An 18099-nucleotide genomic window follows, 5' to 3' on the forward strand; every position below is an offset into this window, starting at 1 on the left:
AACAATATATTCTGTATTTGTTGTTGCACTATGTTGCCTCTCAAATATATGTGTTATTAGCAGCATAGAGATATTGAGAACAGTTTCGGCATATCTACTATTTTTGAACGTTGTTACTACGAAAAAAAACATTAAATATATTTTCTCCTACAACATACATATATTCTATCAGTGAACAAATACTTGCTACAGAGAATAAGTGAGTAGAGAATATATCTAATACAATATAGATACTATATTTATTCTTTAAACATTGCTTTGACCGACGCTGTGAAATAAATATATACTCCTTTGTAGTATCTAGTTTCTTTATGTAACTATTATTTATTTATTATTTAAGGAACCTTCATTAGATCAGGAGGAAGGTAATTGTGACTTAATCCAATAGTAAAAAATATTAGGGAAATTGGGCATTCTGTATAAGAATTGCCTAATTCAGCCTGTAAGTGTTGCAAGTTTTTATAATGAGTGTAAGTGTAACAATAAGCCACCACTCCTGTCATTTAATTTCGGACCATACTTTCTGTTCTGTGAAATCTCCCCTTAACAAAGCTCGACACCGTTTATGATTTACTTTGAGAGGCCACGAACACGCTTGTTAGTCGTGAAAGCTTTTTACTCTTTTCCATTTTCCACTTTGACGGCGAAACATCGTTTCGATCGTTTCATCCTCTTTGTTTTCACTTTTCGTCGTTACCTTTACTTCATTCACGAAATCGAAAACAGAATATTTAATTATAATTTTAATCAAAACCTTTTGATATTTAAAGGAATTTCATTCCAGTTAATTGCAACAAAGGAATTTCACTCTACAAGGTTATATATCATTATTGTAGAACAGTTTCAAGGCATTTTGCACTCTGGTATTGCTCAACTTTAGCTTAGATATTTGAACAATGGAAGTTACAGAAGAAACCCTTACAAATTCAAATTCGCCTACAACGGATGCTGTAGTTTGACTTGTAAACTAGTTGGCTGCTTTCCCTCCCTTCTTTGTTCTGGCTTTCGGAATTAATGCGCGGCGTTTCCTTTCAAATTGCAATTAATTGGTCATCAATTTTAATCAGATGTACGTATATCTCCACCAAGTAATTTAAGTTCGTAGACTCTGAAAATTTATCGACGATCAATTGTATCGGAATTACGTAAATGTTGTACATACTTCAAGTATTAGTGGATGAAGAATCAATTTTACTGCGGTTTGCAGTTTATAATTTGAATATAAATAAATAAGAATTAAAAGTGAAAAATTGAGGTAGAAATTCTGTTACATTCGTACTGTTTAAATATTACTGGCTCTGAATCTGGTTTCATGAAAGCTGAAACATTGTAAAGCATTGAAAGCACGAAAAATATTGTACACACATTTCAGTGATCGATTAACGAAAATGAAATTAATAATTCTGAAGTAAGAGCTGTTAAATATTCATGCCGGTACTCGAAAGTTTACCAATCTTGTTACCATCACTTCAACTTTTCGAGAAATTTTCTTTATGTGCTCAGAACTAAAAAACAATTAAGAATCAAGGGTAAAAAATTGACTTGCATATCCAGTTGATGGAAAAACTTTAAAAAGTCAGATATAGAGATTAAACTCTGATTTAAAAGTAATAGCAATGGATGCTTACCATATAATAGGGTTATACTACTTGAAATCTTATATTTGTCTTAATTATTCTTCATTCGTTAGTGATTTGTTTTCAGACTTCTACGATGCATTAGTGAAGTACTTTTAGGTCACTTTCAACTCATTTTCGTGAAAATATACAGAATTTCTGTATAAGATTTTGTGCAAAAATATTTTTGATCATTAGGTGATTGCTTAAGAAATTATACATGGTGCACTAGTAATGATGATGCAGTTTTTAATCTTAATGAGTTTTAAATTCCTTTTGAAAGAATAAATTGAAATTGTGAATAATCGTCAGATTAAAAGTGCCTGCATATCAGATGGATTTTTAAATTTGTTCTTCTGTAAAGATGAAAGTTCACACGGAAAAGTGTTACTGTAACAGATGAGCGAGAAAGTAATGGCATTTCTGGCCAGTACTATGGAGATCAATTTTAAGTAGCAGTTAAAATTTTGTTCTCTTGATAGTACAGCACACCGCACCTTAAAAAACTTGATTTGCGGTCACGAGAGCCAATAGAGTTTCAGATGGACAACAATACTTATATTCTTAAATTTTCTGCATCTCTATATGTCAACTGGAACACAAAGATAAATCTAACGATTCTCCAAAAATATACTACAAAAGTTCTCATTTACACATCTTTCAGATCTTATGCTTAACAGCACAACACATCACACCCTGTAATCCTTAGCATGTCGTTCTTAAAAAGAGATTTCCTAAACGGATGGACTTTTAGCAGTCTCACGTTCCATACACCCCCCCCCCCCCCCCTCCAGAGACGTAAGCTCATTGGAACCGCGTCCAACTAGCCAGCCACCTCGATCATGTGCTCGGGCGAAACCGTAAGCGGTACGGTAAATTCACGCGTCTATGCACCATGGGCATAAAGTTGCGACCCCGCGAACCAGGGTCTCCTATTGACGGTCAGTTGATCCCTGTTTTCCCGAGGCCGGTTCCAGCAAACTTGAGGTTTTATGTCTTGTCCCGATAAAAATGGCCCCTGACCCTTCCCCATTTCCCCACCTAGGAGCATAGATCGCCGCTAACCGTTCGGCAAGCGTTTCTTCAACCGGGCGGAGAACAGGGTAGACCGGTCCACACACACACACACACACACACACACACACACACACACACACACACACACACACACACACACACACACGCACATAAACAAGCCCCTGTTCTTCTTCTAGCCAAGCCGAACTTGCGAAATAATTCTCGGACCGGGTTGTGCCTGGAGTGGGGCTGGCCCGGAGAGCTTTATTTTTGGCAGACGTTCAAATAGTTAGGAACTTAAATTCCACGAGAGGAGGACCAGGAGCTTTTTCAAGAGGGAGGGGCGTGTAGACTGCTACCGGTGCCGTGGCTCTTCTCTCATCTCTGCGGCTCCCAAAAACTTTACGACCCCGCACTCGGGTTCTCCGACGGCCACGCTGTCTAATCGGGTTTCGATAATGGTTCGATCTACGCGATCGACTCGGGCGCTTCGAGAGAGAGAGAAAAAAACCCGGGAAATTTGTGTGGATGGGATGGAAATCGATGTACGTATCTCGGAGGGATGTTCTTACCGTGGGTTCAAGTGATCGACAAGTGGAAGGGTGATCGAGTAACATTACAGTTTTCGAGCGGGTGGGCTGGAAAGGATTGAATTAGTCTCGTTAGTTGTAAAGTGGTTACCTTAGTATTGTGTAATTGTCAGATATACTAGGGGGTAATTCACTATTTTTGGCAGTATTCGGTATTTCTCATCGGAAAAATCACATATAGATGATCCGGTAATAGTATTTGTCATTGTTCTCCAGCAGTGTATCCCCCTTCTTGTTTTACCGACTTTAAATTAAATTTTGCTGATCATTCGCTAATATATTTAATATTATTCACTTGGAGCATATGAGACGTTGTTTTTCGGCAAAAAGTATAGCTGTTCTTTAGTTTCTTATACGTAGTTCTAATAATTTCTACGTCACCTTGATTCCTTCCCAATAATCACTAATTTTATTATTCATTTGGTGAATATTGCAAATTTTAAATGCTGAAATCTCTTTTCATATTATTATTACAAATACTTTACTTACGAACAATCAAAATGTATTAGGACTTCAATGTGTAACTATACTAATAGTTTCTACTGTTATTCTCGAAACGTGAGATTTTGCATTGTCAGTTTTCGATTCACTTCCACATTGTTGTCAAATGCATTTACCAATTGTCGTTACTCAAGTTAAATGTCAATATACAGGGTGTCCCAAAAGGATAGGACAATCCGCAACATGGATATTACTCATGCAAATACAAATCGAAAAGTCCTTCACCGTTTTGTAATCTGAAGTTCCATTTCCGAGATATTAGCAGTTAAACGAACTCGACTTAGCAGTTAACGATCAGCTGAAAGGTGGACCACACATACGCGCCGAAACAGTCAAGAAGCAGAGGCCAGTGACTTGGATCGTGCGCTTTTTAACTGTGTTTACGCGTACGTGTGAGTTCGTTTAACTGCTAATATCTTGGAAAGGGAGCTTCAGATTACAAAATGGTAAAGGACTTTTTCATTTGTATTTGCATGAGGAATATCCATGTTCGGATTGCCCCATCTTTTGGGGATGCTCTGTGTAAATAGTATTATTGAACTTGCATTAACACCAATGACTTAGGATTGATTTCTGCAAAATTCTAAGGTTCAAGATCCAAAATTTGTATTCAGGCTTCCGAGCCGAAGATTCTGACCCAGGTCCATACTCAGATCCAAAATTCGTCTCCCAGAATCCTGAATCCAAGATCGAAGATCCGATGTTCAAGGTCCAGCGTCCAAAGTTTACAACCTATTTGCCGATAAATTAAAGTTCAAGATCCAGAGTCAAAGATTCATACTTCAGAAACTTATTGTTACTTCAATTTCTAGGATCGAAACTTCAAATGCAATATTATGGAGAAACTGTTTTAAATCTTCTGTACATTAAGGAAACACGATGGCTTTAAAAAACGTTGATGTCACGGAGTAACGATTCATGACACGACTGTCGCGTCTGTCCGCGCGGATTCTCTTTCGAATCCGCCTGGAGTTGTTAATTCCAGGTTTAGACCGTCGTGGTACGCGTACAATTGCGACTGTTGCCCGTCAAATTAATATTAGGCAATTGTTTCAATATTCTTTAATTGAGAATAACTAATATAATTGCTCGACCGGTGGAGCTGACGAATCGTAAGGTGAATGTTGTCGAATGAATGTTTTCGAATGAATTGAGTCCGTGTGACTCTTGTCGACACGAGTGTTTGCGAATAACTGTATGCGAATATTTGAGTCTGTGTGACTCTTGTCGAAACTAGTACGTGTTTTCGAATGACTGTTGTCGAATGAATGTGCGAGTACGAATGTTCGAATACGAATGAATGTTCGAGTACGAGTGTATATTCGAATACGAGTGTATGTTCGAGTACGAGTGTATGTTTTCGAATACGAGTGTATGTACGAGTACGAATGTATGTTTTCGAATGACTGTCGAGTTTTCGTGTGACGTACCACTTCTGCCAAGTTCGCTGAAGGCGTTATCAAAATTCGCCTCCTTATTGGTTATGCCCAAAAGGGGAAGGTAAATTGGAAAACCTCTCCTTCAGGATGAAGCGGATGCCAGAAAAATATCGCTCACGTGGTCATGGTGCGAGTTGACCGCGACGAATTTTCGAGTCTCTCAACGGTAGAGTTTATGGCTGTATTGTCTGCGAGTCAGCGCGCCCCGTTAAGGCCCAGCGCGGATGGGTCCCAGGTTATCGAGCGCATGTGACGGACTGCAGACCAAATGTTCGTTTCTTTTGTCTCGTATTCCCTTTTGTCAACGAAATTGAAATTGCAAGGGCCGGTCTCGAAAATGTATAAACTGCTTGAACGAAGGAAATAAAGTAATAAAAAATAATGGTATTGTCAGATTCTAAAGCTGTCGTTTCGGGTCTACGACGGAACACGACAGTATTAAGCAAAGTGTCCAAATCGACCACTCGGAACGAATATATGTCCTCAGCGGTCGAGGTGCCGCAAAGAAGGAGTCAGCCGGGATGGTTTCGTCCCTCCCGAGGTATAAATCCGAGGTCCAAGGGCACGGGAATCCTAACGCGGAACGCGTGCTGGCCCGCAAAATGGAGGGAAGCCTAGTGGTCTCTCTTTCGCATTCTCTCCGCGAGCACTTCAAAGCTTCTGGGTGCAATCGCCGGGAATAAATCAAGGCTTGCCAATACCAAGCGTTACGAGCTTTTATTACAGAGTCGCTGGTGGTTTCCTGTCACCCGTCGCGTTTATTTACAAAAGGTTGCTCCCTCTACTGCTAGTTTCCCCGTTTCCTGTCTGAGTTTCCCCCCATTTCCTCCGAGCTGTTTCTCGAAGCCGTTTTTCCGGCCAGTTATCGCGATCGACATTCTCTCTTTCTTTCTCTCCATCCGTTGAAATCGTATCGAGGATTTCTATACCTGCCGCTCGAGTTTTTTTTTCTCCGTTCGGAAATCGCGATTCGCTATGTGGAATCGCGTTGATTCCTTTACGCGGCGGAATTTCACGTCGGTATTTGTCCAGTTACGGTTTTCAGGGAGCTATTAATCTCTCACCTGAAACAGTAAATCGCCTCTAGCTTCTTGAGTTTCTTTTACGACAGATGTTACGCCGCTTGGCCATACGGATTTTACAGTTGTACGAATGTTGCTGGGTTCGAACTTGATACGTTCGAGCGGTTGTTAAAGGGTGATCGGGGGATTTTGTTATTTTCCGGAACTTGCTGATATCTGATTTTCCAGGCTTCGCTCTGAGGTACATGACAGCGTGGATCTAGCAAATAATTTGAAAGTAATGCTCAGTATATCATTTTGATGGTCTTTTAAATTCTTCTACATATGATTATTCCGGAGCTTTATGTCGAACATAGATAAAATTTATAGAACATGTTAACAGATATGTATGGTCGTATCCTTTAGACAAACTAAGAATGGATAATCTAGGAAAATAGGGAGAGCACCATGGTTCACTTTGTTTGACTGTACAGCTTGAGGATCTATAGACCGCTGATTCGAGTTCCATTTGTCTAGGCCCTCTTTTTCCAAGGTTCCTACATATTGTGACTCACAAGTTTGTTCTTAGAAGAATATAATATTTTGTACAAAATAGCAATATTTGTCATATGACGATGCTAAGAATGTAACTAATCTGAGTAAGTAAACAGATAAATATTATAGAAACCAGGTAATAATTGTTACATTTAATTATTATTTCGTATGTACATGGAACAAATCTGTGAGTCACTGTACTTGTACGAGAACATGACACTAATGTGTGCTTAGAATAAAAGTTATAATACACATAAAGTAAATACAAACAAGTCAGCTCCGTCTACATGGAATAGGACATTTCAATATTTATTTCGTTTTCTTAGACAGGAACTGTGTTTAAAGAGTTTACAGTTAGTAAACCTCACTGGAAACTTCATACAAATATATAACCGTACATATATAGGGGGAAAGAAATGTTTACATTTCATTCGTAGTGAAAAAAGTGGAGGAGGTATTTGTGTTCTGTGGGTATTTCATTTATTCTCAAACCTTCTTGTTTTTTGCTTTTATCGGATAATAACAAAAAGTAATAATACAAAGTAATAAGAAAAAGAAATAACAAAAAGTAATAATGAAATGTAATAACAAAATGTAATAACGCAAAGTAATAACAAGTGATAACCAGGGAAGCGTTATCTGTTCACAAACAACTCTCTGCTTCACAACTTTCGAATGGTCGATCCGAAAATATTCGAATTCTGTGAAACGTTTCTGTATACGAGTATGTAATATCCGTTTCGGTTCAGAACCTTTCAAATAACGTTAGAGAGATTTATTAGTTTCATCTCGAAACACCCTACATAGTATGAATTAACAACTATTTTGATCCATTAGATAACAGTTTTGCAATCTATTGTTATAGCATATGTGTTAACACCATAACGTCTGCAAAGGGTGTTCCACTACTGGTGTCAGAGATTTTAACCTTTTATATCCTGACGGTATTTTGTAGTACTACTTCCATTGCAATAAAATGCTGCCATGAACCAATATGCTTAGAATGAAACCAAATGCTTATCTGAAATAAAAAATGCCGTAAAAATAATAACGATAATACAATCCAGACCTGAAAGTGTTAGTAGGTTGGCGCCTTTTGTCGCAAGTTTACATCCTTGATGGGGAATTAAGTCGTACATGCAAAAAATCGGGCGCCAACACGTTAAGAGGTAATTATACATGTCAAAATAGAATGAAAATCCATAATGTTCGAAATCGTGGTGGAGGTTTCTATTTCAAGTTATAAATAATACAAAATTGAGGTCAGTGACATCTCCCGTTGTTTTCGGTCGTTCCACCTCCTATACCTTATCCGACGAGTCGAGTCACTAGCTATAAACAAAGAGAAGTGATGACCATTTACATGGGGCAGGGACAGAGACTGTTACCAGCTGATACAGAGCTGGGATTAGCATGAGAATGTTTTGGTTATTTCCAGTGCCTCGACTCGTCCTTCATACTACTTTTATGACCTTCGCGTGGGATTCGAGTAACGTTCCTTCAGTTCAGTGACAGTCGTCAACGAGACCACATCTAATCGCCGCGTAATAGCCCGCGTAGAAGAGCACCCGTGTTATTTTAACAGTATTAAATTAATTTATTTTAGTGAATTATACTTTAGTTTGAGTTCGTTTATTTAGTGCTAATTCTGTCTGTGTGTGTGCTGTTGTCTCCCTTGTGGTTTTGGACGAGTAACCAGGTTTAATACTAGAACCACTTAACCCGTAGGTAAGAGTGACGGATTACAGATATTGTAGTTTACGATTACTGAAATTATAATAGCGCTTTTGGCAGAATTTTGTCAGCTTCTAATTTACTGTACATCTTATGTTGAAATGTATTATGTAAAATTGAACTATGTATTTGTATATTACTATCTTATACAGTTTAATTTAGTATACATTCAACACTGGTAGTTCTGGTGCCAATGACGTGCATCGATTCGTGTGTGCTTCTCTATGAAGTGTTGTATGAACAGATGATACATAATTTCTTTTCCTAGGAAAGTAGTTTCATATCTTTTTAAGAGTCGCCAATTTACGCGCCGCGACTCTCCTGTCTTATGTTTATCACTGCGCAAATTGCCTGGTTCAAGCGTTTCTGACCTCAAGTTTTAATCGTAAATAACTCAATAACGAAGTCTCTAATAAAATTTCGTCATTCGTGATTTCCGTTTTATTCTGACACGTAGAAGCAACTTTGAAAGTTTCTGACACTAGTAGCTCACCGTCCTATAAATATCATCTATTATACACAGCTGGAAAGAAGTCCAGCGTGACAGCATAGCGGTAAGAGGGATACTTTGTTCGCTCTGCGTAAATCCGTCTGCAACGTTACCGCAGCCCAATGGTTAATGCTCCGAGACGGTGCGGCATTACCTTCAAGTCGGTCTTATCGCTTTATCTCACTTGGTCTCGGTATGTCCCGTTTGTTCTTTTCATCACACGGTGCTACATGATCCAATTTTATATGTCACCGATTCAGTCAATAATGGTGTTAACGCTCGTCGCTAACACAGGTTTATAGCACGGTCTGGGATTTTTAAAATTCATTAGAAACCCTCGGAAGGAAACGTGTTCCTGACATTTGGCAACCAAATGTGCAGGAGACCCACCTTGGAAGAGTCCGCATGACTATCGACGTGTCATAAACCCCAGACTTCGGGACGGTACCTATGCGAGGAGACTTAACGGTTTCTCGGAACCGCACGAGGAAAGTGGAACCGACGGGAAAGTACGCGATGTTGCCGAACTGCCGTCCACCCCCGTCGTCACAGGGTTGCGACAACCCCTCCATTAAAGTATCGCGTCAAGGGCGCATGGAAGGGATGCACAGGCCCAGCAACCATTTTTCCGGACAGTTTTTTGACACAGCAAGTCAGAGACACTCACAAGCAAACAATCATCCAGTACAGTCGTAACTGCAGAAAAATTTTAGAACGCTCCAACAATTAGGCTGGAGCTCTGAGTGAACAGTTAGATTCATTGTTGTATTTATTTAAGAGCACTCAGGCTCTTTCTGTACATACTATATATAAATGTAGTTCAGTTATTAGTCTCAAAATTGGGTGGTCCTTCGAGTTTTACTGAGACGGCACCTCAGTGCAAATACCCGCGATCGCGATCAAGAGTGTCGTGATCCTATCGAGTGGAAATACGTTTGCTCTATCTCTACGATTGTGTTAGAGAATGTGGGCTTAGTGTTTCTGATTTTTCAATGCAATTTATTTCTCGAGGAAAGACATTTTATTCTGTATTTTTTGAGAATTCTCCAGAAATTTATTGATAATAGTATATATAAAAAAAGTAAGAGTTCAAATTATTATTCTCGCGTGATTCCTTATCTGCTTACTTCGTAATATCGACACTGTCGATGTCTATAATGGAAATTTACTCTAATCTTTTATTATATACTTTACAAATGTTATAGGATATTTCAAAAACATTACTTTTTTTGCGAGAAATTCCCAAGAAAGAATTTTTGAAAAGATACACTAGGTGGACCTATGTGGATTCAAGCAATCGGACCCACATACCTTTCGCATGCCTGACACTGGACTTCTTTCCACCTTTGTATAACACCAATAGCTTCGAAAATCACTTTAAATTCATTTAAATTCATACACCCTGAACAGTTAATCGTCGGCGAAATAAAGAAAAGTGTTTTGTCACTAGTGCAGAACGTCGAACGAGTTCGAATTAAGAATAAGCAATAAGGTGCGGTATCGGGTAGACTATACATTCCTAAACTTTTTCGGGTCAGCGTCCCCTTTTCAAAGATTTTTTTTGCTCAGCGTCCCCTTTGGGTAAACTCGCAAATAGCACCGTATATCCTAAGGACGTCCGTTTCATGTCCAGTTTATATCCGAATGTACTACGTCCATTTTGAACATCCCTAGGACGTTCGTAAGACTTAAATTTCGGATGTTCTAGAAACGTCCATCCCGAAAGTCCTACGGATGTTCTCGAGACTTAAATTTCGGATGTTCTAGAAACGTCCGTCCCAAAATTCCTACGGATGTTCTCAAGACTTAAGTTTTGGATGGTTTCGTTTAGTATTTTTGCAAAGGCCATTCCGTGCAAGGTGATGGAACCCCATGAACAAGGTGTCAGTTTTTAAAGAATCAATAGAGAAGTGTAACGACACTAGTGGTTTTGTGCAAAAACCTCGAGAATGTTGAAAAAACATGTTTTTTCTTAAACTGCCTAACCAACACCGAATCAGAGTTTTGCTGTGAAAATAGAAATAAACACAATGTACTTTGAGATCATAATCTCCAGACCTATATTTTCATTATAATTTCTGATAGGAAATTTAACCTTTTATTTATTAACAAGAACTAACTAGATCTAATTTCTACTAAGTGCGGAAATTGCAGGAAAGTCAATCTTTTATTTGTTAAACACAAGCCAACATAACCTAACTCCTGTCACCTTGCACAGGAACCTAATATTCTTATACGTCTTTTAAGACATTACAATAGCGTTTTTAAAATCTCTTTAAACGTTCCCAAAACGTACAGGGAATGTTACTTTTACACATTCGGGAAACGTTCTGAGAATGTTGACACAGGACGTCCTCGGAACACTGCAACTCTGTAAATAGGACCTTCCTAGGACATTTAAAGATCTTAACGAGGACCTAACGGGGACATATGGACCTTTCCGGGACATCCTCCGAATGTACAGAACGTCCGGAAGGTACGTCCATCGGACGTACATAGGACGTTTTTGTGCTATTTGGGCTGTCTCCATGATTAAAATTTCCAAGTGGAATTGTTGGTATAATCTCCAAATTTTAAAAGATTAAGTTGAACATAAGCAGAATAAAATAAATATAAAACGCCCCCTTTCCAGATCTCCTCAATGACCACATTGGGAACCTATGGGTTAGACGCATAAACCGTGCGAAAAGTGTATCGCGATTAAAACGTCAGCTGGCTAAGGCAGTTCCGACCGCGTTCTGACAGGCGAACGACGCCGGGTGATCTACTTTCGTCGACACGACGACGCTGCTGGCGCGACGGGTGAACTTGGGAAAGTGCTTGTAGCGGCGTTATTATTAACGCTGGCGGCCATTAAAACGGCACGGGCCCACGGATACCGTGTTCCCTCCGTCGTCTGCCTGCGATTTTCACCCGGGAATTCGGCTAGAGTTTCAACGGGCCGTGTAACCGAGGCTCGGGTACACGTGTGCCTCTGAACCGTGGAGCAGGCAAGAAAATGCCTGTGAAACACACCGTGGAAACTTCCGACTCTGCTTACTTCAACGTCCCCCCGAAACTTTCTTTCTTCCTCCTCTTTCGCCCGTCTACCGTGCGACGCGTCGTCTACGGTTCGGTTAAGTGCCCGATAAAGTTTATTGCACCGAGCTTAATTTCCGCGGAGCCGTTTCTCGAGCGTGCCCGGTTCGTGAACTTTACCTTGTACACGGAAAAATTGAAAAAAGTGAAACCGTATCAGTAAGTTTTACGTTGGTGTTAATATAGCGTAAGACTCTCTCCCTGTCCTTGTGGGGGGTGGTAGATTTGTGAGGGGTATCAGAGGAGGGGGGGCTCCTGAAATATTCGGGACATAGGTAGGTAGTATGATAGGGGGTTGAAACAGGCGACACAGCTCTCTCTCGATGATGGAACGTACGCAAGCACGATGATTCCACCCCTGGTACAGATTCGGTCTGTGGGTGAAGCAAAGAGTGAGCCGGTACTCACTTTGGAGACGAAGGATCGGTTGCCCCGACGACCATATTCCATAGCTAATTGTTCAGGTAGGGAAGGGACGATCCTAGTGACTCTCCGCCCCCCGGCGAGTACTTCCTCGCCTCCATGTGGCCCGGGCCTAAAAAAGTTGGTCGGGTTGGAAAACTGGGGGAAATAATCGCCCCGGGTAATGCCCACGGCAGTCCCCCTGCTAACGTGGCGGGGGCTGTGTGATAGCCACAGGCGCCATGAGCCACGGCTGGGCCTTGGGGGGGAAATCGCACTTCCCCTCTCCCGGGAGATCGTGTACGAACTACTACTACTACTACTACTACTAATATAGCGTAAGGTATGGTTTTGTTAAGTTGTTTGATTGGATAAATATTAGGCGACTGCAAAATTTTTTTATGGGTTCTGCTACATAACAGTGAATTAATAGTATGGTAGAAGGGGAGTAATGATGGTCATTTAAGCAATGGGTTAACGGTCCCAAATTTCGCCGATCCCCGCTCCAACCTCCAAAGTTTTCTGGTTTCTGTTCGAAAATTAATCTACATTATAGTCCTACATATAAGTGCTTGGAAGTAGGCAATCTGCAGACAACCAAAAAGCACGGAGCAGTTGAACAGAGGAGCCCACAGTGCTGTGAAAAGTCAATGGGGGACCACAAACACACTTCGTAGAAACAGTGTGGGAAATTCGACGATATTTCTAAGGTTTTTTAGTTCTCGTTCGAAAACAAATTATAGTCTGACGAAAACTGTACAGTCAGTTTGAATCCTTGATTATGGAATCCTCTTATCACTTTTTCATAATAGTTCATACAAACAAAACAAAAAAGTAGAAATGCAAAAAGATGAATTTTTTCAATTTACTATTAAAGTGTTCCCAATTTCGTCCTCCTGTACTTTTAGTGCTTAAAAAGCTTTCAGTGGCTTGGAATAAAGTTTATAGTTGATTTTTATATGTTTACAAATAGCTTTATTTATGAGAATGTGAAAATAATCTTTTTATTAAGTAAAGATAGAAGAAAAACTAAAAAATAAGATCGTATATCTAAACTGCCTACTGTGCACTGCAAGATGCCTGGGGCAAAATGCAGGCCTCTTACCCTAATTGTAATAAAATCAAAATACGAAATCAAATATTTTTTGCAAGTTACTGTTTACAAACGGAAACTAATAATTTATTAATTGAATAGCAAAATAATGACATTTTGATGAATTTCTTGGGTGAAATTAGCAATTAAGGGGACTTTCTCATTCAAAATTGAAAAAAAAAGACACTTTTTTAATATTTCATTATAAAAAAACTATTATATTTAGAAACATAATTCCTTTTGGACGCTATTATATATATTACTAAGAACATAGAGAAATTTTTCTAGCACTTTTAGTTCACCACGACCGTTGTAGAGGGCCTCTTCCAAAAAGCCACGTTTTAATCGTTGAGACACTTTGCAGACGTCCTGTAAAAAATTAAGTAAAAATTCGAACGGGATTCTATTCGTGAGACTTAAAACTAGACAATAAACCTCTAAAAGTTCATAAAACTACCGCCCCCTTTTTTATACAGGGGTGAATTGCCCCCAAAAAAGAGTGATTGTTCGAATTTTTCGGAAAAATATGTATAAAACGATAAAAAATACAAAAAATAAAATATTTTAGTGGTTTCTTGTCTAGTTTTAAGTCTCACGAATAGAATCCCGTTTGAATTTTTATTTAATTTTTTACAGGACGTCTGCAAAGTGTCTCACCGATTAAAACGTGGCTTTTTGGAAGACGCCCGCTACAGCGGTCGTGGTGAACTAAAAGTGCTAGAAAAAATTTCTTTATGTTCTTAATAATATATATAATAGCGTCCAAAAGGAATTATGTTTCTAAATATAATAGTTTTTTTATGAAGAAATATTAAAAAAGTGTCTTTTTTTTCAATTTTGAATGAGAAAGTCCCCTTAAACCAAAAATGCTTTTGATCGTTATTGTTCACATTGGTGGGTAATAATGGTCACGTTGCGGAAAAGTGCATTCCAAGGCCTCAAATATCTTGCGTACGTATAACCATCAATCGAACCCCATCCAGTGCACTTTTATTGAGCCCATAGGCGACGTGCAATTAATCAATTTATTCATGAGTTACGTTTAAATTAAATTGCATTTAACACGCGAAATATGACATCGGTGACATGTAAAAACAGGAAACGTTTGTTATTCTCGAATGCGTAAAAACAACCTATTTCGTTTTGTAATAATAATACTGACTGCCATTGCCAAAGACAAAACAGAATATACTAAACTTCCAAGATTGAAGTAACTTGACCTCTGGATTTTCTATTACATTCAATTTAAAAAAAATGGTTTTATGCAATTAACCTGAGTGCGTTATTGGTATATTACACCAGCATCCATAATCCCATCGCTCGAATCAATAATTGAAAGCAACGCATACCTAAATCCTGTAAAAAATAGTGGCTTTTACTAGTTCGCATCGTAAAACTGGCCTTCAAATATCCTAACAGAAAATTTTAGTTACGATCGAAGTAACAAATGTAATAAAATATGTAATAATGATTTTTGTAACATATCTTTTCAATACCAATTATTATTGGGAGTAACATATTTCATGAACATTATATTTATGAAGTATACAAAATTATATTTTGTTAATGTATTTGGCAAACGGATGATAAAAGGGTTTTACGGGGTTTGTAATGTTTATTCCGTTATGAAAATCGTGCAACATTTTAACGTTCTAAATATAGACTGCGATCACGATGCTTACACTGTAAAAGATATGACGTTTGAAGTTCACTGTCTCAAATTCGAAGTTTCGATGGTCTTAATGTTCCTGATATCCCCGTAGGCTATAAAAGTTTTGTAGAATTTAAAGAACTTAAAGATCGTGCAGAATCCAAGATCCTTAAAAGCCTTAAATGTAAAAAAAGTTCCGAAATCTACAGAATATACCGTAATTCCGAGGCCAAAGTTGGGTGTGGAAGATTCGAGCTTAGAGCTTCGAACTCGAAATAGGAGGTCAGGTGTTCATAATTTACGATCCTGAGCCTAAGATTTCAAGTTCGATGTCTGATATCCTATCTTTAAGTTTTCATCTTTAGGTTTCAATTTTCTACATTAAGACTCTCCGGTACGTGTCAACCAATCATTTGTGTACATATTGTTGCGTGGGCGCGGCATGACTTCCAATAAATAAAGACAATGTTTATTAAAAGGAACAATTATTTATTTGAAGAGGAGGAGTACTTATCTTGATACGTCTTTTCTGTTCTACGGTCGTATCACGACTCTACTTTGTCCCTGTTTTGGACATCGTTACCAAAACGACGCCTCTAATCTGAAGTCTCTGGCTTTAACATTATACAGTACGTGCTACCTATCAGGTAGCACGTAACAATATTATCTAGAATAATATGTGTACCTTGAATTCCTCGTAATTACAGTTGGTGATCAAATTATTAAAGCCACCCGCATAAATGGACGAATTTTCCCCTATAAAAACCTTGATATTGTGATTTTATTTCTTCACAAACACAAAAGAAACATGTTTTTCGTATTGTGGCTTCAATAATTTTGATCACCCACTGTATTTTGATTCGTTTCACAAAGTAATATACGCGTTCATTGAATTTAAGTGGATACGATAGCGACATGAAAATTTTTATGAAAATTGATACGTATTCTGAACCGGAGCGATGAACTGAATACATGTGGTAATAATGGTGGAACAGATTAATCTTTCAGTATCGGTGTTCATAGCAGCGCCGATCTAATGAAAACGTAACGCTTATCAGAACTGTATTACAGAATGCACACATGATAATAATTCTGGCATACTGATCACGCTATCAGTATTATCCCTCCAACCCCTCTAATGGTAATTATTAGCTGATGATCTTCAGCCACCGCAACCTCCTCTGAATTGCGGGGTCAATGAAAATTACAATCAGAGAACAAAGGCTGGTATAAACCATTAGATCTTATTTTCGTAATAATAATCATATCGCATAGAGAATCATACTAAGTAATAATTTTCGTACAAACGAATTTTAAAATTTAAAAATCATAATCGTAAATCGATTTAAAACTGAATATAAAGCAACGAAGTTGAAATAATATTACGATACGTATTATTAATATTTCAGTAATGAGATATGAAACGAATTGTTGGACGTATCAAAAGGAACAATTATCCATTGGACCGTTGTTAAAACGGTCGATTGCATTACAAAATACGATTATGAGTAACGTATAATTATTACAGATAAGCAAAAATTCGTAATAAATTATCGTGTGCGTGGAAATATGAAATTAATGTTAAATATTTGTATTTGTCCTCTCACTCTTCGTCTGTTAAATTTAATGTGTCGGAAATTACGGATTTCGCTATTGTTCCTGTGGTTAATTGTGACGTGTAAGTTTATACTACAATTTCTATGATTGACATTAGCCTTTGAATTACGATTTTATTCCCGTGAAGAGAATTATGACGTTCCAGTCAATGACGTAATTCATACGAATTAAAAATACACCGATGTTATTAAGATTTCTAATGAATTGTTGTGTCGGTCTATTTGTCGATGTCGATAGTACCGTGAACAGTTGCAAACACGCAATTTACCTGCTCGTACATTTGCATTGTATGATGCATGAGAACGTTTGCGGCTGTTTTGTCGTCAGCAACAGTATGCAGGCAATCTGTTTGTGTGGCCGTAACCATATTTTGCGCGCAATGTGATCGATGATTCTGACAGGGGCCGCGGAACGTGAGGATTTTTTAATTCTCGACAAGGATACACTGACAAGGTTACTCATTCCTCACTTGCCACAAGATACCATTTGTATGATATACATATAATTCAGCTGTATTGTACAGTTCCTTCTTTATTCTAATCTGTGACTATTCCTGGTCGAAGAGTGACAGTATCTTCTTATTGATTAATACTAGACTGCGGATGTTTATGCATTTTTAGCATCTTCTCACTTGGAAAATGCAATAAAATAAAGGTTATAATAGAGTTTAACACTATGTGATCTTACTAACGCTATAAACCCTCCAGTTTTTAAAATTCTATTCCATTTTAAGTTTTAGACATTACTATGTGAAATTGTGAATTTGCATAAACTTCCACGGTCTAATTATGTATACGTCAACGCGTACAATTGTGTTGGTGAACATGAAAGTAGTGTAAGTTAATAATATGGAAAAATTGAATGTGTCGCCTGTTTTCTGTATGAACAATACAATAATGTATAATAAAAGAAGGTCGTGACTAGTTGAGAACTCTTTTAAGGGTTGAGAATTGCACTGTTTAATTACATTGCTAGATCTGTTTTCTCATAGAATTCAATACCTGTAGAGGTATGTATATGGATTTAACGAAGTACGCAAATATTGAAATGTTGCGAAATGATTATATCCTTTTAATTATTCTTGTAATCACCGAAATAATTAGTTAGAAATGTATGGATGTTTTATAACGGCGGTAGTTGTCGACTAAAAAAAAGAGTTGGAATTTGTTAAATCGATGATTCAGATTTAAATCTTACAATCAGTTATACATCCGTTTTTAGGCAGGAACACTTGTCCTTGTCGTTACAAATAAAGCATACAGGCTGGACCACGAAACGTGATCAGCGTAGATTGTTCTATTGCTAGCTGTTCAAT

The sequence above is a fragment of the Dufourea novaeangliae genome, unplaced genomic scaffold (genome assembly GCF_001272555.1).
Source record: "Dufourea novaeangliae isolate 0120121106 unplaced genomic scaffold, ASM127255v1 scaffold78, whole genome shotgun sequence".
NCBI lineage: Eukaryota > Metazoa > Arthropoda > Insecta > Hymenoptera > Halictidae > Dufourea > Dufourea novaeangliae.